Source organism: Sciurus vulgaris (assembly GCF_902686455.1).
Source record: "Sciurus vulgaris genome assembly, contig: HiC_scaffold_570_arrow_ctg1, whole genome shotgun sequence".
NCBI lineage: Eukaryota > Metazoa > Chordata > Mammalia > Rodentia > Sciuridae > Sciurus > Sciurus vulgaris.
The window spans coordinates 2,148,625-2,171,271 of NW_027632454.1; the positions used below are offsets into that span (position 1 = coordinate 2,148,625).

Consider the following 22,647-nt stretch of genomic DNA (forward strand, 5'->3'; position numbering starts at 1 on the left):
CACATGCTAGACAAGTGCTCTATCTCTGAGCCACAACTCCAGCCCCTTAAACCATCTTTGATCTTTATTGTGGGTAGAAATAAGATAGCTCAAATTCTCAGTGTCCAAGCTGTGAGAGAAACTGGAGCTGATCAGTGCTCACACAAACAAACCCGATAACAACTGCCCTACAAAGACTGCAGAAGAAGGCGAGCATTGGGCTGACTTCTGAGTATTTCATGCAGGCTTGGGCAGCTTGCTCCCACATAAGGAGTGTGAAAGGTGTTTTCAGCAGCGCTGATCAAACCCAGTGAGTGATGCCTGAGCTTATGGAGGTGAAGCTCATGCACTCTGTTTTCATTTAGAAAAAACCCATTTTGTATATGATTTGTACTCTGGTCTATTAAGGAAAGAATGGGTAATGTTTAGCTGGAAATAGACTTGCTGTCTGCATCCAATTACAGACAAAAGTGTTACTGTCATAACATATTAAAGCAGCCCTAAATGTTGTTTTTGGGACTCTTCATTTCTGTATAAAATTTACTCAAAAATAGATTTTAATTCTTCTGACAAGCATTAACATATAATGGTAGGATCATTGTATTAGAAGAGCACTTGACTTTGGCTTGGTAGGGACATAATTAGTTAATATTGGCAGATGTGTTCCCTCCATTATGGACAATACAAAGGCACTAGACTGTGTTGCCTTTGACACCTTCTCCAGTAAGCATTATTCAGTTTGGAAAATCAATATAATCTCCCTTGGTTTCTTTTCATTGCGAAAAAGAACTACAGTGGGAGGCTTTATCCTAACATTTGGTGCTACATAATCTTATGGAACCAGTCTTTTAGCACCAGCTTACTTGGTAGCATGTAGTCCAAGACCAGATTATTGCACATGTCCCAGGATGTTTAAAGGTCTTTCATATCCAGTTTTTTTTTTTTTTTTTTTGCTGTTGTTACATGACTGCTTCAACTCTTTCCATATGAATAATGTATAATGCTAACTTGTACTCTAGGCTGTGAACCCCTTATGAAAAATGTTTGGGAGTAGAAGTGTTTCAGATTTCTGAATATTTGCATATATACAATGAGATACCTTGGGTATGGGTAGTCAGTTCACAACATGAAACATTTATGTTTTATATACACCTAGCTTGCTATTTAGGAAAGGGTGGATTCTTTTTATCCTTTATTGTTGTGCTTTCTTCAGTTGTGAGGCTTGAACTGAGGACCTTGCACATGCTAGGCAAGCACTCTGCCACTGAGTTACATCCCCAGCCTCTGATGTAATCTTATGCAATATTTGTATACACCTTCTTTTTTCTGGTACTGGGGGTTGAACCCAGGGACACTTAACTACTGGGTCACATACCCAGCTCCTTTTATCTTTCTATAATTTATTTAGAGACAGGGTTTTGCTAAGTTGCTTAAAGCCTGACTGCATAGGCTGGTTTAAACTCCCAATTCTCTGCCTCAGACTCCTGAGCTGCTGGGATTACAGGCAGGTGCCACCACACCGAGCACACCTTCATTTTGACTGTGACCCATCACATGAGGGCGCATGTGGAATTTTCCTCTTATGTGATATTACTACTCAAGAAATGGCAGATTTTTGAGTATTTCAGGTTGTTTTCATTAGGAATGGTCACAATGCATAATATATTTCAGTGAGGAACATCTATTTGAAAACTTAAAGTATAATATAATATTGATTCACCTTCACTTGTCTATAGACATCTCAATCCGAACCTTTAACTTCACAGTCACTATGCTACTTAATTTTCAACTATTTCTATTATATTAATACATGAATGAATGCCCTAAAAGACCTTTGATACTAGGTTAATTGGGTGTTAGATTTGATTATACTAAAGAATACATGGTTTTACAGATCAAGTACAGAGTTTTACATCTGTACAGAGTGAAGTACAGAGTTTTCAGAGCACATTTCACAGTGCTGTGAAAAGTTTCTGTTTCAAATTGTGAAAGCTCCCCAGCTAAGGGCTATCTCCCTACAAAGAATTTCCAGCATTGAAGGTAAAATTTATATGTTGGGATGATTGTGGGACTGTTTTAAGTAATAAATGTTCTATGTATTTTTACTTACCAAAAAATTCATTTAACATTTATTAAATACTTCCTATGGACACTTGTTATGTATCTTGGCATAATCCTGATGACTATCCTGTGAACATAAGTATTCATGTGCAATTCCCATTTTACTGATGGGAAACTTCCTAAGTCTGACCATCAAACAATTGGTTAAGGCAGAATTCAAGCTGAGACTCTATGACTGCAAAGCTGGCATTCTTAATCAGTACACCATCTGGTTTCTCCTTTGATGTTTCTTGTGAGCTTCATTCATTAACTAAGGGCCTCATTAGACTACATAGTAAGCAGTGAGGATACCATGTAAGGTGCAGAGTTACTTTCTTTCCTCAGAGATATTATAGTATAACGGAGAGGGCAGAAAAGCAAACATGATACTGTGAGAATAGTAAAATAAATTAAAAATGGATCCAGTTTTTCAGGCCCCTCCAAAAATGAGGAGTCTTTTTTCCAAATATTAGCAAAATAAACAGTAGGGAGTATATCATTCACAGAAAAATATATTTACTTTTTTTCCAATAATATATTTTACTCATTGTAACATTAAGACATTTTTTACATTTGCTAACTCCCAGGAAAATCACCCATTTCCTCTACCTGTGTTTCTCTTGCTCTTCACATTTTCTTAAATGCCATTCCACCAGGAAACATTACCTCTGAGGACTAGAGTAACCACTTCCTGTATGCTATTGGAGTTTGCCCATGTTTAGCACATTTGCGTCTTGTGAATTCCTGGGGTGATATAAAATTGAACCAAGATTAAATTCCATGTCTTATGGAATTCCCTAACCTCAGCACATTTCCTGGTGCTCATGAATATATGTCAACCAAATGAATGAGTTACCTACACACTACAATTAATGCTTCATTAATTCCATAAGATTGGTCAGGATATAGATAGGAAGCTGACCTACCAGGAAGTCCCTAAGTTCTACCTTGTCAGAAATAGGACCTTGAGAGAGTGGACAGAATGTCATAGCAGCCTTAAATGGGATCTTGTTTCCCATGGCCCAGAAAGGCCCATAAGGGAGACAAAGCAAGAGCAATCTCCACCAAGGTGTGGAATCTCCAGACCCTGAAATCCAAAGTTGATGGATGCTAGCCTGTTCCACTTTGAATGGCATAGTTGTCAAATGCTTTCAATGACTTCACAGCAGAATTGTTAATAGGGTTCTTCAGAGAGAAGAAGCAAAACCAGAGTAGCCGGATTTTGAGTGGAAGGGGATGCTGGGATAGTCAATGGAAGTGACTTTCTGGAAGGTAAACTCTCCTAATTCCTGAAGGGAATTGCAAAAAAACAGAACAATCAGGAGGGATGAACATTTGGTTTGAATTTTTCATTTTTTCTGTACCTCATATTGAACCAAGGTGAGGCTAAAAAACTAAGCCATATCCTCTTACTTTTGTATATTTATGTTTATAGTCAAGGTCTGGCTAAGTTGCTTAGGGCCTGAATAATTTGCTGAGGCTGAATGTGAACTCAAGATTCTCCTTCCTCATACTTCCCAGTCCCTGAGGATACAGGTGAGAGCCATCACTCCATCTGGGCCTTTCATTTTGGCCAGATATCTTCTGGTCAGTATGTTTGTTAGGAAGGGGCCAGGAGAAGGGAGAGTGAGTTGTAAATTAATTGTTTGTGATTGTTAAAGGCTGGGGGATAAGGTTTGAATTAGCCCAACAGTCTTCTTAAATGATAATAACCTGAGAATGTAATTTATCCCAAGTATTCCAGCCTTTCCTCCTGCCCCATGCCACTGTAGATCACTGAGGGGTTTTTATGGTCAGAGTTCAGCCACAACCCTTTTTTTGTTGACTAAGACTGGCCTAAATGTTTCTATAATGACACACCCCAGAACCACAGGTCTTGACAGGTGACTAAAACATTTGACAGTATTGCTTTCAAATAAGAAAGTATAAATTCTTTTTAAAATTTATTTTTATTGTAAACAAATGGGATACATGTTGTTTCTGTTTGCACATGGAGTAACAGCATACCATTTTCATAATCACACATTTACATAGGGTAATGATGTTTGATTCATTGTTATTTTTTCCTTCCCTTGACCCCTCCCACCCCTCCCACCCCTCTTTTCCCTCTATACAGTCCCTCCTTTCTCCATTCTTGCCCCCTCCCACCCCCCATTATGTGTCATCAACTGCTTATCAGTGAGATTATTCGCCGTTGGATTTTTGAGATTGGCTTATCTGACTTAGCATGATATTCTCCAGTTTCATCCATTTGCCTGCAAATGCCATAATTTTATTATTCTTTATAGCTGAGTAATATTCCATTATATATATATATATATACCACAGTTTCTTTACCCATTCATTAATGAAGGACATTAGGATGGTTCCACAATCTGGCTATTGTGAATTGAGCAGCTATGAACATTGATGTGGCTGTATCTCTGTTGAATGCTGATTTTAAGTCCTTTGGGTATAGGCCAAGGAGTGGGATATCTGGGTCAAATTGTTGATCTGTTCCAAGTTTTCTAAGAAATCTCCATACTGCTTTCCAGAGTGGCTGCATTAATTTGCAGCCCCACCAGCAATGTATGAGTGTACCTTTTTCCCCACATCCTCTCCAATACCTATTGTTGCTTGTATTCTTGATAATCACCATTCTAATTGGGGTGAGACGGAATCTTGGTGTAGTTTTGATTTGCATTTCTCTTATTACTAAAGATGATGAACTGTTTTTCGTATGTTTGTTGATTGCTTGTAGATATTCTTCCGTAAAGTGTCTGTTCATATCCTTGGCCCATTTGTTGATTGGGTTAATTGCATTCTTCTTGTAGAGTATTCTTGAGTTCTATATATATTCTGGAAATTAGTGCTCTATCTGAAGTATGAGTGGCAAAGATATTCTCCCACTCTGTAGGCTCTTTCTTCGCATTGCTGATAATTTCCTTTGCTGAGAGAAAGCTCTGTAGTTTGAATCTATCCCAGTTATTGATTCTTGCTTTTATTTCTTGTGCTATGGGATTCCTGTTAAGGAAGTCTGATTCTAAGCCAACAAGTTGAAGATTTGGACCTACTTTTTCTTCTATAAGATGCAGGGCCTCTGGTCTGACTTCAAGGTCCTTGATCCATTGAGAGTTGATTTTTGTGCAAGGTGAGAGACAGGGGTTTATTTTCAGTCTGTTGCATATGGATTTCCAGTTTTCCCAGCACCGTTTGTTGAAGAGGCTATCTTTTCTCCTTTTCATATTTTTGACACCTTTGTCAAGTATTAGAAAATTGTATTGATTTGGGTTTTTGTCCATGTCCTGTATTCTGTACCATTGATCTACCTGTGTATTTAGGTGCCAATACCATGCTGTTTTTGTTACTATTGCTTTGCAGTATAGTTGAAGTTCTGGTATTGACATACCCCTTGTTCTATTCTTCCTGCTACAGATTGCTTTAGCTATTCTGGGTTTCGTATTCTTCCAGATAAATTTCTTGATTGCTTGCTCTATTTCTGTAAGGTACATCATTGGAATTTTATTTGGAATTGCATTGAATCTGTATAGCACTTTTGGTAGTATGTCCATTTTGACAATATTAATTCTGCCTGTCCAAGAACATGGGAGATTTTTCCATCTTCTAAGGTCTTCCTCAATTTCTTTCTTCAATGTTTTATAGTTTTCATTGTAGAGATCTTATACCTCTTTGTTGAGATTGATGCCCAAGTATTTTATTTTATTTTTTTGAGGCTATTGCTAATGGAGATGTTTTCCTCATTTCCCTTTCAGCTGTTTCATCGCTTGCATATAAAAATGCTTTAGATTTTTTATGTGTTGATTTCATAGCCTGTTATTTTCTGGAATTTATTGATGAGGTCTAGCAGTTTTCTGGAGGATGTTTTTGGATCCTATAAATATAGATTCATGTCATCAGCCAATAGTGACACCTTAAGTTCCTCTTTTCCTATTCATATCCCTTTAAATTCTTTGTTCTGCCTAATTGCTGTGGCTAGAATTTTGAGTACAATGTTGAATGGAAGTGGTGAAATAGGAATCCCTGTCTTGTTCCTGTTTTTAAAGGGAATGGTTTTAGTTTTTCTCCATTAAGAATTATGTTGGGGGCTGGGGAGATAGCTCAGTTGGTAAAGTGCTTGTCTCATAAGCACAGGGCCCCCGGTCCGACCCCCAGCACCGCAAAAAAAAAAAAAAAAATGATGTTGTCCATGGGCCATAAATAGCCTTTACAATGTTCAGGTATGTTCCTACTATCCCTATTTTTTCTAGTGTTTTGAGAATGAAGGGGTGTTGTATTTTGTCCAATGCTTTTTCTTTGTCAATTGAAATAACCATATGATTCTTATCCTTAAGCCTATTGACATGATGGATTACGTTTATTGATTTACTTATATTAAACCGTCCTTGCATTCCAGGGATGAACCCCACTTGATCGTGGTACACAATTTTATTAATAGGCTTTTGGATATGGTTTGCCAGTATTTTGATAAGGATCTTTGCATGTATATTCTTCAAGGATATTGGTCTAAAATATTCTTTCCTTGATGTTTCTTTGACTGGTTTGAGTATGAGGGTGATATTAGCTTCATAGAATGAGTTTGGTAGGGTACCCTCCTTTTCTATTTCCTGGAATATTTTGAGAAGTATTGGAATGAGTTCTTCTTTGAAGGTCGTGTAGAACTTGGCTGAGAATCCATCTGGTCCTGGGCTTTCCTTGTATGGTAGATTTTTAATGACTTCTTCTACTTTGTTGCTTGATATTGATCTGTTTAAATTGTGTATGTCCTCCTGGTTCAGTTTGGGAGGAGCATATGTCTCTAGAAATTTGTCAATGTCTTCAGTAGTTTCTATTTTGATGGAATACAGATTTTCAAAGTAGCTTCTCATTATGTTCTGTATCTCAATGGTGTCTGTTGTGATATTTCCTTTTTTATCACAGATTTTAGTAATTTGAGTTTTCTCTCTCCTCCTTGTTAGTGTGGCTAAGGATTTGTATATTTTGTTTACTTTCTCAAAGAAACAACTTTGTGTTTTGTCAATTATTTGAATTGTTTCTTTTTTTTCAATTTCATTGATTTCCGCTCTGATTTTAATTATTTCCTGTCTTCTACTACTTTTACTTTTATTCTGTTCTTTTTCTTTCTAGGGCTTTGATCTCTAATGTTAGGTCATTTAATTGTTGACTTTCATTCTTTTCTGGAATGCACTCCATGCAATGAATTTTCCTCTTAGTTAGTACCACTTTCATAGTGTCTCAGAGATTTTGATATGTTGTATCATCATTCTTATTGACCTCTAAGAATTTTTTTATCTCCTCCCTGATGTTTTTTGTTATCCATGTTTTATTCAAGAGCATATTATTTAGTCTCCAGGTATTGGAGTAATTTCTGTTTTTTTATTTTGTCATAAATTTCTACTCTCAGTCCATTAGGATCTGAAAGAACACAACTAAGTATCTCTATTTTTTTGCATTTCCTACGGGCTGCTTTGTGGCATAACATATGGTCTATTTTTGAGAAGGTTCTGTGTGCTGCAGAGAAGAAAGTGAATCCGCTTATTGATAGATGGAATATTCTATATAAGTCTATTAAGTCTAGGTTATTCATTGTGTTATTGAGTTCTATGTTTTCTTTGATTGGTTTTTGTTTGGAAGATCTATCCAGTGGTGACAGTGGTGCATTAAAGTCACCCAGAATTATTTTGTTGTGGTCTATGTGACTCCTGAAATTGGGAAGGATTTGTTTGATGTACACGGATGCACCATTGTTTGGGGCATAAATATTTACCATTTGTAGGAGACATGTTTTAGTTGTCCTAAGATGGCGGCTGTCATTGGTCCAAGAGGTGGTGCATAGTGTTAACATGGAGTGATCTACCTTTGCCAAATTGGTTAATGTCTCCTCTGCGCTAGTGGTCAACAGATGTTCCTCATTCTTAATTGGTACCATGGTGCATGCTCCAACCGCGCTACTTAATCCTAAACTGATTGGCTGTCTTAGTGTATATAAGACATTCTCTTTACCTGGAAGCAGGTAGATCACAGAAGGCAGATTGCAGAATGCAGGTTGCAGCTCACAGAATGAAGATTGCAGGGTGCAGGACGCACCTCTAAGAAGAAGCAGCAGACCTTTAAGAAATAGCTCCTCTGATAATAGTAGCCTCTCTGAAAGTGTAACAAGTCTCTCTTCCTATAAGCAAAGTCTCTCTTTTTCTAAGCTCTAAGCAAAGCCTGTCTTCCTCTAAAACTTCCTCTAAAAGTAAATAAGCCTCTCTTCCTCTATAAACTAGTGAACAAGCAAGAAAGCAGCACACTAAAAAGAAAGATAATAGAAGTAGCTCAGTTTCCAATCCACCTCCGATAAATACCCATGCAATTGTTGCTGCAGGTGGTAACAAATATCCGTGGGATTGTTGCTGCGGGCGGCGACAAATGGTGTCCCATATGGGGAAAGGGAAATCAGCATGGTGGGGAAACTGAGGAACCTCGCAGGAATAGGGTGAGGGAAAATTCCCAGTCCGCCTCCAGTAATAGGCACGGTGGGTAAATTGAGGAACTTTGCAGGAATAGGGCGAGGGAAAGTAGGAGCCTGGTGGAAGTCTCTGGCCAGAGCAGTTTAAGGGCGAGGGATAGTAAGAAAAAATGGGGTCGGAATTTTCAAAGACCCAAATGATTAGGGTTAAAAAAGATGTATTAAAAGGCAATGACATGACGGTGAAGGAAACTGTTCAACAAAGAGAACAAAGTGAGGAAGAATTAAGTGGTAGTGACTTAGAGAGTAATTACTTAAATAATTTAGGGAAAACAAAGAAAAAAGATAAGGGAGAGCCAAATCTTTTTCAACCTTCTGCACCATCATGGGAGGATCCTCTGACTAAGGCTATTCAGGACCTTACTAAGAGCTTAGACGCCCTTGAATACAAAGAACCCCCAAAAGGAATAGCAGATTGGAGGAAATTTAAGAACAAGAGAAAAAGGTAGGAGAGAGCTAAACCTAATACAAAGAACTCCAAAATTTGTGAAACCTGTCCATATTTGAGGACCAAAATAGAGATACCATCAACCATTAGAAAAACTTTAAAGAGGCATTTATGACTGATTGGAAACAGCTATGCAGAGCAGTGTTATCTGGAGGACAATATCTGAATTGGAGAGCTCAGTGGCAGGAAATAGCTGTTGAAACTGCTTGCAGAAACACAGTAGCAAGGTTTCCTGGTAGAAATGTTGATATGCTAATAGGAGAAGGCCAACACGCTTCAATAGATAATCAAATACCCATGCAATTGTTGCTGCAGGTGGTAACAAATATGCGCGGGATTGTTGCTGTGGGTGGTGACAACTATTGTTATGTCTTCCTGATTTATGGTTCCCTTAAGCAGTATGAAATGTCCTTGTTTATCCCTTCTGACTAACTTTGGCTTGAAGTCCACTTTATCTCATATAAGGATGGAAACCCCCACTTTTTTACTGAGTCCCTAAGCATGGTAGGTTTTTTCCCATCCTTTCACCTTTTGTCTGTGGATGTCTTTTTCTATGAGATGATTCTCTTGCGGGCAGCATATTGTTGGGTCTTTCTTTTTAATCCATTCTGCCAGTCTATGTCTTTTGATAGATGAGTTTAGGCCATTAATGTTCAGGGATATTATTGAGATATGATTTGTATTCCCAGTCATTTGGCTTATTTTTGGTTTTTAAGTTGGCTTGGTTTCTCTTTGAGTGGTTTTTCTCTAAGGTAGTTTCTCCCTTTGCTGACCTCCATTGTTGTTTTTCATGTCCTCCTCATGGAATATTTTGTTGAGAACGTTCTGTAGCACAGGCTTTCTATTTGTAAATTCTTTTAACTTTTGTTTATCATGGAAGGATTTTAGTTCATCTTCAAATCTGAAGGTTATTTTTGCTGGGTATAGGACTCTTCATTGGTAACCATGTTCTTTCAGAGCTTGAAATATGTTGTTCCAGGCCCCTCTAGCTTTTAGAGTCTGGGTTGAGAAGTCAGCTGTTATCGGTATTGATCTTCCCCTATATGTAATTGGATGCTTTTCTCTCATGGCCTTCAAAATCCTATCTTTATCCTGTATGTTTGGCATTTTCATTATAATGTGCCATGGTGTGGATCTGTTGTGATTTCGTGCAATTGGTGTTCTGTAAGCCTCTTGTATTTGATTTTCCATTTCATTCTTCAGGTTTGGGAAATTTTTTGATGTTATTTCATTGAATAGGTTGTTCATTCCTTTGGTTTGTATCTCTGTGCCTTCTGCAATCCCAATAATTCTTAAATTTGGTCTTTTCATGATGTCCCATTGTTCTTGGAAATTCTGTTCATGATTTCTTACCATCTTCTCTGTTTGGGCAACTTGATTTTCCAGATTAAATATTTCATCTTCATTGTTTGAGGTTCTGTCTTCCAAGTGGTCTAGTATTTTTGTGATGCTTTCCATTGAGTTTTTTATTTGTTTTATTGTTTCCTTCATTTCAAGGATTTCCATTTGTTTTTTTTTTTTTGAGAATTTCTACCTCTTTGTTGAAATGATATTTTGCTTCCTGTATTTGCTCTGTCAGTTTATTGGTATTATCATTCATTGCCTGCATTTGCTCTTTTATCTCATCCTTTGTTTGAGAATCATCTTAATCTTGTATAATCTGAAGTCCTTTTCTGATATTCCTTCTAACATACTGTCATTGGATTCTATTAATGTAGAATCTAGATTTGTTTCGATCATTTTCTTCCCTTTTTTTTATGTTGTTCATGTATCTTTCCCTCTACCAGTGCAGATCTGGGGTATTACAGATTGCCCCCTAGAGGCTTATAGTGGGCCTCTAGGTTTCCAAAACCCTTTCTTTAAGTGGAGATCAATATTACCAGGGCTCAATTCAGACACTATGCAATCCTAGACCAAATAGCCCCTATGACGACAATAACAAAATTGTGATAATAAACAGAATGAGTTCAAATATTATCTTCAGTAAAACAAACAGATTTGCATTACAGTCTCTGGTTTCAATTGGAGGACAAAGAGGATGCAGAGGGATGTAGAATGTGGCTGTTAATGGGATAAGAAAAGAATATATAGAAGTTCTAGATAATAGAAAGCATGAGAGTGTAATCAAAAGAAATTGGATGTTAGCATGCAAAAAAGGGAGAAAGAGACTCTGAGGGAACACATAAACAAAAGGAAAAGAGAACAAGAAAAGTAAAGAAATAAAAACTTAAAATTTTTAATAAGGAGAAAAAAGAAAATCTACAGTATAACTGTCATCTAATAATGAAACCTCCCAGTGTTCAGTAGCCTGATGCATGAGAGGTATCTGACAATGAGCTTCAAGCCTCCAGGAGGTGTCTCAGGATGGGTTTGCCCACCTAAAGATCGGAGCTCCGGCTTCCAGAATTATCAAAGATGGTCGCTCTGGCTTCAAAATGAGTTGGCAAATGGGGAGCAGCAGCTCACGGTGTGTCCATGGTCAGTAGGAGGTCCTGGAGGCGGGATGTGGTTGGTCAGGCACGGGTCCTGTAGTTTGGGTGTGTTTGGTGTGGTTGTGTGATCCTGGAGGCTGGTTGCAGTCGGTCTAGGGTCCCAGTGATAGGGTGCAATCAGTTGGTCTGGGGGTTCTGGTGGCAGGGAGCACTCAGTTGATGTGAGGGCCCCAGAGGAGGGAGGGATTGGTCAGACTGAAAGATCCTGGTGACAGGGCTCAGTCAATCCAGCCAGGGGTCCTACGGGGCCTGGCTATTGTCTAAAAATGGTGGCAGCCACGTGTAATCAAACCTGCAGGTGCTGTAACAGTGAACTTCCAGGCAACAGCAGGCAGCTGGTGCTCTACTGGTGGTCGGTGATCAGTTTGCTGACTGTTTTCCGATGATCGGGAGGTGAACCTCATGTGTTGGGTGATGGATAGGTGTAAGGCTGGCAATGGACAGGCAAGAGGCAGGCAAATGGCAGATGATAGGTGCCTGAGAGTGAGCAGTCTGTACTCAAAAATGCATCATTATGCTGGCAGACTGCAGGTGATCACAGCAGACAAATGGGGTAAACAGCAGGGGATTGATAAGCAGCAAAATGTGCCTTACTAAGAAACAGGTATCTTCTGCTTGAAACCGGAGTTACAGAGTGAAAGGAATGCAGCCTCCCTCTTGCCCACCATCTTGGATCTAGAAAGTATAAATTCTTTAGAAAGTAATTTGTTTAGTCTAGTGATGGTTTTCTTCCAAAGCTTTCTACAGAGGTCAGACTGGAAGAGAATCCAGTCATCTGCCATATGGATATTCCAGCTCATCAGTGCTTATCAACCTTTATTTCCTCTGTTGAATCATGTCAGTAGAATGTTGTTGGAAAAGCAGCAGGCTTAAAATGGAAGCATCATTACTATTAGTGTTCTCAGTAAAAAAACTGGGGTAGGAGTTCTCACTGCTTCCCCAGCTACCTTGCATATTTATAGTAGACATCCCTGGGCATGGGACCACCATCAATAAGTGTTAGGTATCAGAATTGACATGAATAGCTGATGTGGCATATTAACCAACATATTCTTAAAGAAGAAAGCATGTATTCAAGGAGTTAATGTCATGAAATTCAAAGTAGTAGCTTCAGTAGTCTTTGGTAAGTTGTAGCCTTGTGGGACAAACTCCCGGTCTGCATGTTAATGAAGTGGACTGGTACAAGTGGGCAGGGTTTGAAGTCAACCCCAATGTGAGCTGGAAATGTACAGGTGATGATGACAGAAGAGAGCTTTACCTTGGCACTGCATTTCCTTCCTCTATTGTGTTTAGCATCAGAAAGGCTTTATTTATTATTTGTTGAAATGAGTGAATAGGTGGTGAAAAAATATCTTAGTTTCTTTTCATGTGACTGAAAATATCTTATTTTATTTTCATGTGACTGAGGAGCAATAGCAGGTATTTAAAAAGCTGGATTTTGTGTATGGTGTTACTACTAGTCACAATTCTTATGCAACAATTTTATAGACTCGTGCTTTTGATGGATGTTTTCCAGCCATGCTCTGTAGAATTGGGCATAGTAGGTTCTTTTCTCTTCTTATAAATGGTTTTGTGAAATTTTGATTGACCTTCTTATTTTCTTGGGTAATATGGGGGGTTGCTCAGTTGTTTACAATAAATTTCAGTCCTTGAGAACTCTGCTTGTGCTTCTTGGGTTGGATCTGTGCTTGTGAAGCTCAGAGAGGTTCTGGGAAACTGTTGGTTCACAACAAATTGAAGTAATTCCTTCCATCTTGCTCCTCCTTGGAATTCTACCTTCATTCTTAGGCTCTTAAGGGTCCCTTTTTGATGTTCCTCTCAGGGTTTACAGGCCCTGGACATTCTGTGCACTTCCACATGACAAGTCCAATTCCCAGGCAGAAGAGCTATGAGAAAAAGAAAAGCAAAAACTTGGAATTGAGGCTTTCTCTCACACTCTTCAGATAAGAGTAGTCTCTGCCAGTACCTTGCCTGGAGGGAGAGACAATTCCTCTGCCAAGGTTGGATGCTGCAGAACAATTTTGTGAGAAGAAGGAAAACAAAAACAAATGGGGGTGATATTTCCTGGTGCAGCATGAATATATGTCAGACAAATGAATAAGTTACTCCTCCACAGCTGCAGTTAATGCTTAATTATTCCACAAGGACGTGGCCAAGATGTGGATGGGAAGCTGACCTACCAGTAAATCTGGAACACCCTAAGTTCTACCTTTCCAGAACCAGGAACTTGAGAGCATTTGATTACAGTGGAGATGGAATGTACTCATTCCTGGAGCTAACCATAGAGTCAGGTGTCCACCCTCATCAGACATACTTTAGGAATGGATGTGTACCCTGAAGTACCTAAAATTTACTTAAATAACCAAAACAACCCTTTTACAAATCAGCACTCTACTTTTCCAACTATTTTAGAACACACATTTCCACTTTAACATGTTTAAAAAGCTGAGTAAGTTATTTACAAAAACCAACCTGCCTTTTACAAAGACTCAGAAAGTGTCTCTAAAAGATAGGCCTTTTCTGTTTGTAAATAGTTAAAATGAAAGAATATACATGTTTGAAAAGTACAAAGAATGATTTTTAGCAGGATGTGAACAAATGATGTATTAAAAATTATTTATCTGATCTGGGGAGAAGCTGAAACCACGTTCATATATACTGAACTTATCCCTCAAAGACCAAGGTGCTGCCATGGGTTTTTCCTGAAGACAGATGTGTTGATTCAGAGACTTGATGACAGCTCCAGGGTTATGAAAGTTGAATTCTGAGTGTTTATTCATATACCCTCAATAAATTCTTTCCTGTGAACCAGAGCTTGAGGACTTTTCTCATTTTAAGTTTTGTTTTCTGTTTATGAGCATAAAAAGTTATTCAGTGGAGAGCTACATTTTCCCTGAAGTGAGTTAGGTTTTCTTCCTCTACCCAACACAAGTTTATCTGAAGACTCTAACTGATTCCTTCCTTCAGTATCATCTCCATTCTGAATGGTAAAAAGCAAATCTGTAGTCACTGTCTGACTAGCCATCCAGAGCATTAGAAGAAAAGGCTCCATCTACTTTTAACTCAAGAAACTATCCCTTGAGACTTTACCTGGGAGCAAGCCAAGAATCTGAGAGATTTCTTGGTGAGATGACTAAGACCAAATACCTTGTAAACTGAAATGTGTGAAATCATATCCTTTCCTTACTGATATCAGCTCAGAAGTAGATAGAGGCTTTCTTGTCAGAGGATGCCTAACTGTAGCTTGCACTGTGGCAGGAGCCTTCATGTGATGATGGGAAGTATAATACTTTTCCCTTTTGTCCACCTGGCAAACAGTACCCTAGATTGGAACGGTTGGTACCTACATGTCACCTATATGTTGAGTTAACATTTGCTATTGTTTCTAGAAGCAGTCTTGGGACAACACAAAAGGAAAACTTACAAAACATTGCTGTAGCCAAATCAGGGAGAAACTAGAGGCTCTCCCCTGGCACTGATTTCTCTAATAGAGTTCATTTCCTTTAACTTGTCCAAGTTGACCTGCAAGCCAGTGTAGTCTACTACCATTAAATAAGGAAACTCTGGTGTTTTTGTTCACATAGCATTCAGCTTGGTGTTGGCTAACCTTAAATTTTTTCTAGAAGTGTTAATATTCAGTTAAAGCAAGACAATATCTTTTCTAATGAATGTGTCTGCTTGTCATTATTGCTTGTGTTTCACCCTTTAAAAGTGTTTTTCTTTAACATTTCCCTTGCACATCCATGTTATTTCACTTTCATGGAAAGGTGGAAATATAGTTAAAATTAGCCTGGAACTGTAGGAAACTTGAAGATAATTTCTTATTCTTCTGACTGCTTTCCATGCCCTCTTCCCTTTTCATAAACACAACCTTACACATGTTGTAACAACCAAGTAAAGTGCTAGCAATAAATCTAATTATACTGTTATGTTTTATACATATATAAATGGTATATCTGCACATGGCAGTAATATTTTGGGGAGGAGGGATACTGGGGATTGAAGTCAGGGACACTTGACCACTGAGACATATCTCTAGCCCTATTTTGTATTTTCTTTGGACACTTGCATAGTGCCTCATCATTGCTGAGGCTGCCATAGAACTTGTGATCCTCTTTCCTCAGACTCCTGAGCCACTGCAATTAAAGGCGTGTGCCACTGTGCCCAGCTGGAAGGTATTTTTTGAGTAACTGATTTATATGAAATATACTTGAGGACAAGGTAGCTTGTCCTTTTTAGTTTCAAGTTCTTATTTATAGCCATATACTTAAGAACACCTTAACTCTTGTAGTATGTACTTCTCTTGTTCATCCAGTTGCTATTTTCATGGGAAACTAAATTTTTTTTCAGAATCTTTTCTGTTCTTCCCACCTCAAGCTTGTCTGCTGCCAGCATCACCCATGAACTGTGTACAGTGCCATCCCCTCCCCTGCCTGTTCTGCCAGGGGAACCCATCCTGCATGGGGCCTGTAATACCCTTGTCATCCTGCATGAGAAACTACCATGTCTCCCAGGCAGAGATAGGCATCTCAACTTCCTTTGTTCGAATCCAGCAGACTCCCCAGCTTACATGCCCTATAACTTCATGTTAATTTCAGGTTTACATCTGTATGCCATCCTCACTCACCCAGCCTGTGCCTTGTGTTGAGCTACAGTCAAACCTCACCTGCCACATTCTCAGCTCTGTGAGAAAGATTGGTTTTCATTTTAAATTCTTTTTCCTCTTTTCTCTGACAGCTCTTACTGCCTCATTTCTTAGTTTCCCAAAGCACTCTACTTGATCTTTCTTATTGAATGCTTTAAATATATATTTATATATTTCTTGAATAATGTTTACTTAAAGAGCCTTCCCCAAGTCTGAGAGGAAACAGGTGATGTAGAAAGCAAAGACCCAAAGAAATAATGTGAGTGGCTTCAAGATGATTCCAGAGTACCTGGCACTCAGGATAGGGTCTGAGGCAACAAGGCTGAGCAGTGGACACCCTTCTTCTGCTGCTGGCTGTTTTGCATTCTGCTGTAGTTTCCTTTCTTTGAAGTTGCTGGACATAACCTCTACCACCCCCCTTGCTGGTCCTGCAGTTCCAGTTGAGGATTTTGACTATAATGGACTCATACTTGTAATGACCTCTTGGTTGATTTGTAGTGACCACTTTAGTTTGCTGCACACCTCATTGGATTGCTTACCAATACCAACAAGATGTGGTTTCTTTCATAACCAAACCAGAAAATATGTGGCTTTCCTTAGAATTTATAGAGCATGTATTTTTATATGAACCTAAACTATTTTGATTTCTCATATTAAGAAATATAAATCTACTTTGTTCTAGTGGAGCTATATTGGTCACACATAAGCAATTTTAGTTCTCTTTAGTGAGTGAATTCAAGGTTTTCCTGACTCCATTTGAGATTTATTTATTTCATATCAGTGATAGTAGCTACTATACTATGTCTATATAAAACATTTCCTTTTTCTCTCACTATGTCTTACTAAAGCCTCCCCCTACTCCCCTGGTTCATAAGAGAAAAATATCTGCTTTGATCTGTCCATTTATGGATTCCATCTTCCTTTGAAAGCAAGGGCTAACAGATGGTGGGCATAAAGCAGTGTTCTAGTGAAGTCTCAGACTTTAGGCAACTGCATGGTTGAAAGCACCAAGGATAAGAAGCAACAAAGTGAGGAAGGAGTGAACCCCTGCCCCTCTTCTACCAGAGACCATCCACTTATTCCTGTTTTATATTTTGATTTACAATATAAGATTTTGTTTATGAAAGTGGAAAAAAGTTTCCACTTACATTTCAAAATTAAAAGAAAAATGTTTAAAAGCCATTGCAAGAGAGAAGTCACATAGATAGGGCTAGGGCTTTCTTTTCAGTTGCTGGACCTAATTCCTTCAGCCCACACAGGAAAAAAAAAAAGAAATTACCTATATTACCTATGTTTAGTAAGAGCCAAGAATCACAATCTCTCAAAATCTCTTTCTCTCTTTCTCTCTCTCTCTCTCTCTCTCTCTCTCTCTCTCTCTCTCTCTCTCTCTCTGTCACACACACACACACACACACACACACACACATACACACACACACGCACACCACAAGATAAGCAAAAACAGGCCATTCCTCTCAGGGAAATCTACATTTAAAGTTTAGAGCAACTATGGTGAGTCGGTTGCTCATTTCCAAAGTCAGTGGGTAAAAGTTTTGTGCATGATCCAGGCTTTCTCATCCTTAAACTGGAGCCAAATAGTTCATAATCATATTCATCTCTCCTTTTAGGACCATTTCCAGAAAGTATTCAAGGTGTTCCATTGTAACTAAGTGACAGAGGACTCTTCACTTTTGGGCAGCCATGGATCTCTGTATGCTATGGATGTATTCCTATGTATAATTTTAGGAGATACCAACCCTTCCTCTAAGCAAATCTATAGACCAAGCAGATGACTCTCTGCACACACAAAAGAATCCACCACATATGTTTGAACAAGACAGGATTAGATAAATTATACCATGTGGTATGGCAGATGCAAATTGGAGAAGTGGCTCAGAAACAACACAACAACAAAATATAAGATAATGGCATATGCCCTTGGAACCTGTCTCTTCATCAGTAAGTGAAGACTCATGATAGCCATTTTGCAGTGTTCTTGTATTAGAACCAATTCAGAGACCTGAGATTCAATCCATCATAGATATCAGCCATTCAGCCCATAGTGTGGTGAGGTTCATGGGCCTCATGATGACTTGTTTGACAAGTGGCATAGCCATTGTGGACTGCTATACCTGTGTGCCCTCAGCAACTGTCATTCTTGTGGCAATTGAACTTACCATCCTGCAGAACAGCACTACCTTTGGGGACCTAACCCAGGGTCTTGAACATGTATGAACTTAAATCCTGGATGGAGGAAACTGAGCTCATCCACAAGTATTGATTCAATGTGCCCCTTCAAAGCCAACCTCCAGTTCTCATTGTATTGATTAGACTTGTGCCACCATCAAACAGGGGAAGGACATTGCCCTCCTACTGGCAAATGAGACACAACAGATTGACTTTTCCAAAAATCTTTAATAACATAACATCCAAGTGGGCTCTCTGTGTCAACATGACTGCCATGAGGTTAGCTCCATTTTCTACTCATACACCTGATACCTAAATCTCCCACCTTCAGTGAGTGGAGGCTACAGATATGAAGCAAAAGCTTGGCATTGAAACAGTTCATTCCAGGGCCAGTTTGGGAAGTGAATGGTAGTGGACATTCATTTCAAGATAGATATCTAATGGGTAGGAGAGAGTGTGTTCCAGCATCAGGGGCATTTTGTGGAGGGGTGGGACAAAGGGTATCTCCTGAAAGATGGGAATCGGGAATGGGGATCTGGTCTGGCACTGTGGCATCTGATTAGATAGGGGCTGCTGTGAGACCACCAGAGCGGCTTGCATAGCAACAGGACTCTCTGTCCTGGGGCTGCTGCCTCTGAGGCCATAACCCCTGCATTCAGGGATTTCTGACTCCCACAGACAATCTGGAATATGGACTTTCATCTCAGTGTTGGTAACAACAGTGGGAGGGCCAATTTTGATAGCTGCATTGATACCATGGCATCTCTGCATATTTATCCAATACAACAGTGGACTGTAAATGAAGGTGGAAGTGTTCATCACTTCCATCCAGTGCTGGGCATGCCTCTCCCACCCTCAGTGTCTTCTTCCAGTGAATAAATATAATGCAGCTGCTGGTTACTACACAAGAGAGTCCCATGAGTCCAAAGTATGGAGAGACACAGGCTGAAGCAGTAAAAGAAAGAAAAGAGGCAGCTGACTGACAGCTCTGGCTTGGGCCCTGAACTGTTTCTCATTTTTCTCCTTGATTTGGCTCATTCATCCATCCATTTCCTCCCTCCCTCCTTAAAGACCTACCTCATCATTTTATTATTCAGTTAAAGCTAGGTCTGCAGGGAGCCTAAGAGTCCATGTTGGCCTTTCAGAGATAAGGTACACTAGGTCTAGAGGGAATATGACCTGCTGAGACTCAGTCAGCTCAGTCAGGCCTTCTGGCTCCCAGTCCAGTACCCATCCAATCCCTCAGATGGATAAACTGAACTTAAGGGCAAGACCCTCAAGGAACCACTTGACAAGGGCACAAATGTATCTTTTCTGGTTGGGCAGAACATGGTTTCTGCCTTCTAAAACTCTTTAGTTTCCTAGAGGAGTCTGTCTCTTAACTATTTAGCACCCCATGCAGGCAGCCACCACCACATTGATACAAAGGATCTTCCTTGAAAGTTTATCTGCACACTCATAGGACTGAAGGGATACTTAGTGAAAGAAAGGCCCAGGTTCTCCATTTGAGGATACATACCATTGAGGCTTGTTACCAGGCCCATGGCTTAGCAGAGTATCAACTGTCCCATGAATCTGTCCACCAATAGGAGTCTTTGGAAAGTTCAAGCCCCATTGTTGCCTAAAGATGATGTCACCAGGTTCTGAGCACTGGGAATTCCAGGGCTGGTGCTTGTGGGGTGGCTCTGAGTTGATGAAAGGCAGGGACTTCATCTTGTAGCATCTCATGAGCATAGTTCTCTTCCATCAAGTACTGGTGCCCACCAGAATTGTCTGTTCCCAACTTCTTACGGTGAAGCCACAAAACAGCCCCCACAATCAAGATTCTACCCACTAATGGACTTATATTTATGTTGTTGCTTGTTAGGAAGCCATTTCTGGACATATTTTCCAGTGGGAATCTCGACAGTGAGCACAGTGAACACAGTGAATTTTGGGTAGGCATGCCCTCAAGAAGTTTGTGACCAAGCTGTCAGGGAAAAAAAAAAAAGTTCAGGGGAACCGAGTGGTCAAAACCACCTTCTTTGGCTCCTACAGTCTCTCATTTTCTTCTTCAACAAGGGCTCGCGAAGTGTTTTCTCTGCATCTTCAGGCTCCATGGGAGCTCTTCCCTATTCGATTCTGCATCTCTCACTAGCTTCATCTCCCTCCCCATTCTTCATGTACCTTTCCCTTCTTTGTATCTAGATTCCCCAAAGACCCTGTTTATTCACCTCTGGAGGTTGGCTCAAGCTGTTCCTTTACTCAGTATTGCCTCTCCCACATTTCCACAACTGAACACTCCTTTATCTTCCCAGGTGGTCAGCTATCCCTACTCTGAGAAAAATAATCCCTTCAGCTGACTTCCCTGAACCACATTATCTCGAGTTGGAAGAGACTTGGAGAGTTGTTTAAGTCAGATCCTTTCATATTCTTGAGTGTCGATGGCACAACTTCCCTACTCAGTAACCCATCCCCCATGGTTCCATTGACTCAACAACTTGCTTACCACCACCTGAGGCAGCTTGTTTCATTTATGACCAGCTCAAATTGAAAGCCATTTCCTAATCAAGGCTAGCTCAACCTCCCAGTAGGTTGTACCAGTGGCCCTGACTTGGCCTCTTGTCACTATTCAGTTACTCCCATCTTTATTAGTAGCCAGAATGATCCTTTTAAGAATAGATGGTGTTATTCTGCTCAAACATACTGTGACTTCCCCCTCTCACTCAGATTGCTGCTGCAGGCTTCAGGCAGGCCCTGGAAATGTCTTAGTCTCTCACCCTGTGGTCCAGGTGTGTTCTTCTTTACAGTGACTGATGAATTTCTATTTTTCTGTTTAGGACCTGTGAAGAAGGCTAGGGAAGAAATAGGTGGCTGCTGTTGCAGTGTTTGCCATTGATCCAGAAGTTTGCCAGTGGACCTCAGATTCCTGCAGGCTGCCTGGGCCCAAGCCAGGTGTCACCACACAGAATATGAGAAAGTGGAGCTGTGCCTGTTCCCTGTTGCCCACTTCTGGTCAGCACAGTCACATTCAGCTCATCAAAGTTTAGGAGCTGTGGTTTTGTATTCACAGTCATCAGAAAGACAATGACATGAATTACAACACCCAACTTTTCAGATCTGAGAATGTTTTATATGCCAAGTGTCATGAGGAATCAGACTTATGCTCAGAACTAGCCCAGCAAAGTAAAAGCAAAGTAGTTCTGCAGAAGGGTGTGCTACCAAATAAGGTCTGCAGAGCAATCACACCTGGGTGGGCAGTCCACCTGCTTTTATCCCTAATGTAGCTCTGACCCTTGACTTGATAAAACAAATTTGGGGGTATAATTTATGCATTTGGCTAATTTAGATATTTATAGAAATATACCTTGATTTGTTCCTCCCTCACTGTGTTCTCTTTTGGCAGAAAAGCATTCTTGTGGTGCATGCATTCTGACATGTATTTAGCTCTTACTTAGCTAAGTTACTCTGGCTTACCAGAGGGGTTTCTATCTTTGTTGGTTAGACTGAACCCTTCCCCCACCTGTTTGTCATGGGGATGTTTAGGTGATGAATTTTGGATCTGCCACATCCATGGGCTCTGAAGAAATTGTGCAACTTTCTTTTATGCTATTTCCCCTCTGGCTGCCTTTCTCGTATCTCAATGTAACACGTAAGGCTAAATAGACTTATTATTCTGAAAATAGACTTCTGGACATTCTATTTCTCACAAGAAGAAACTGAGAAAAGATTTGAACAAGTTGATTCTTAATAAGAAGTAAACATTGCAAGAGCCTGCTGTAAGAGAATCATGGGAAAGCCTGTGGCCAAGACAGAGAGCCTGGTGGGTTGGGATGAGTTCCAGCTGTGGTCACGGGATGTAGGTGCATACACACACAGACATAACTGAACTTAAGGATACTGGTTCCACTGGACTGATGAGGAAACTGAGGCACAGGAAAGAACATGTGTGTCCAAGGCTGCCCACCAGTTGACAGAGCCAGGACTGATGTTGGATCTGGTATTCTTCCCACTGTACTTGAATTTTTTGTGTCCACAGCATCATATCAAAGGAAATGGAAGCAGCGATGCTGGTGTTTCTGGGGATGTAGTTGAATCTCTTAATAATGTGAAAGCAGACAAGTGACTGCAAATGACTGATGACTGTGCACTCAGGTTGAAGGCAAAGCCACAAAGAGGGAGGTGAAGGCTCCCTGGATGCTTCTGTTGGTGTCCAGGAAGCAAACTGATCTGGATTTTCTGCCTTGAGCTCAATTGCTATTCTACAATTTTCCTACTCTTTCAATGTGCACCTTCATTACACCTCTTT

The 22,647-nt window shown here is 39.9% G+C and overlaps 1 long non-coding RNA gene across 1 annotated transcript in view; it reads left to right on the forward strand.

Moving 5' to 3' along the window:
- The window catches only part of LOC306652758, a 39,702-nt gene extending 17,741 nt beyond the window's left edge, over nt 1-21,961 (forward strand). The window contains exon 3 of the long non-coding RNA XR_013761527.1: nt 21,179-21,961. This is a non-coding gene — a long non-coding RNA (uncharacterized lncRNA). The remainder of the gene's footprint in view (nt 1-21,178) is intronic.
- The last annotated feature ends 686 nt before the right edge of the window (nt 21,962-22,647 follow it).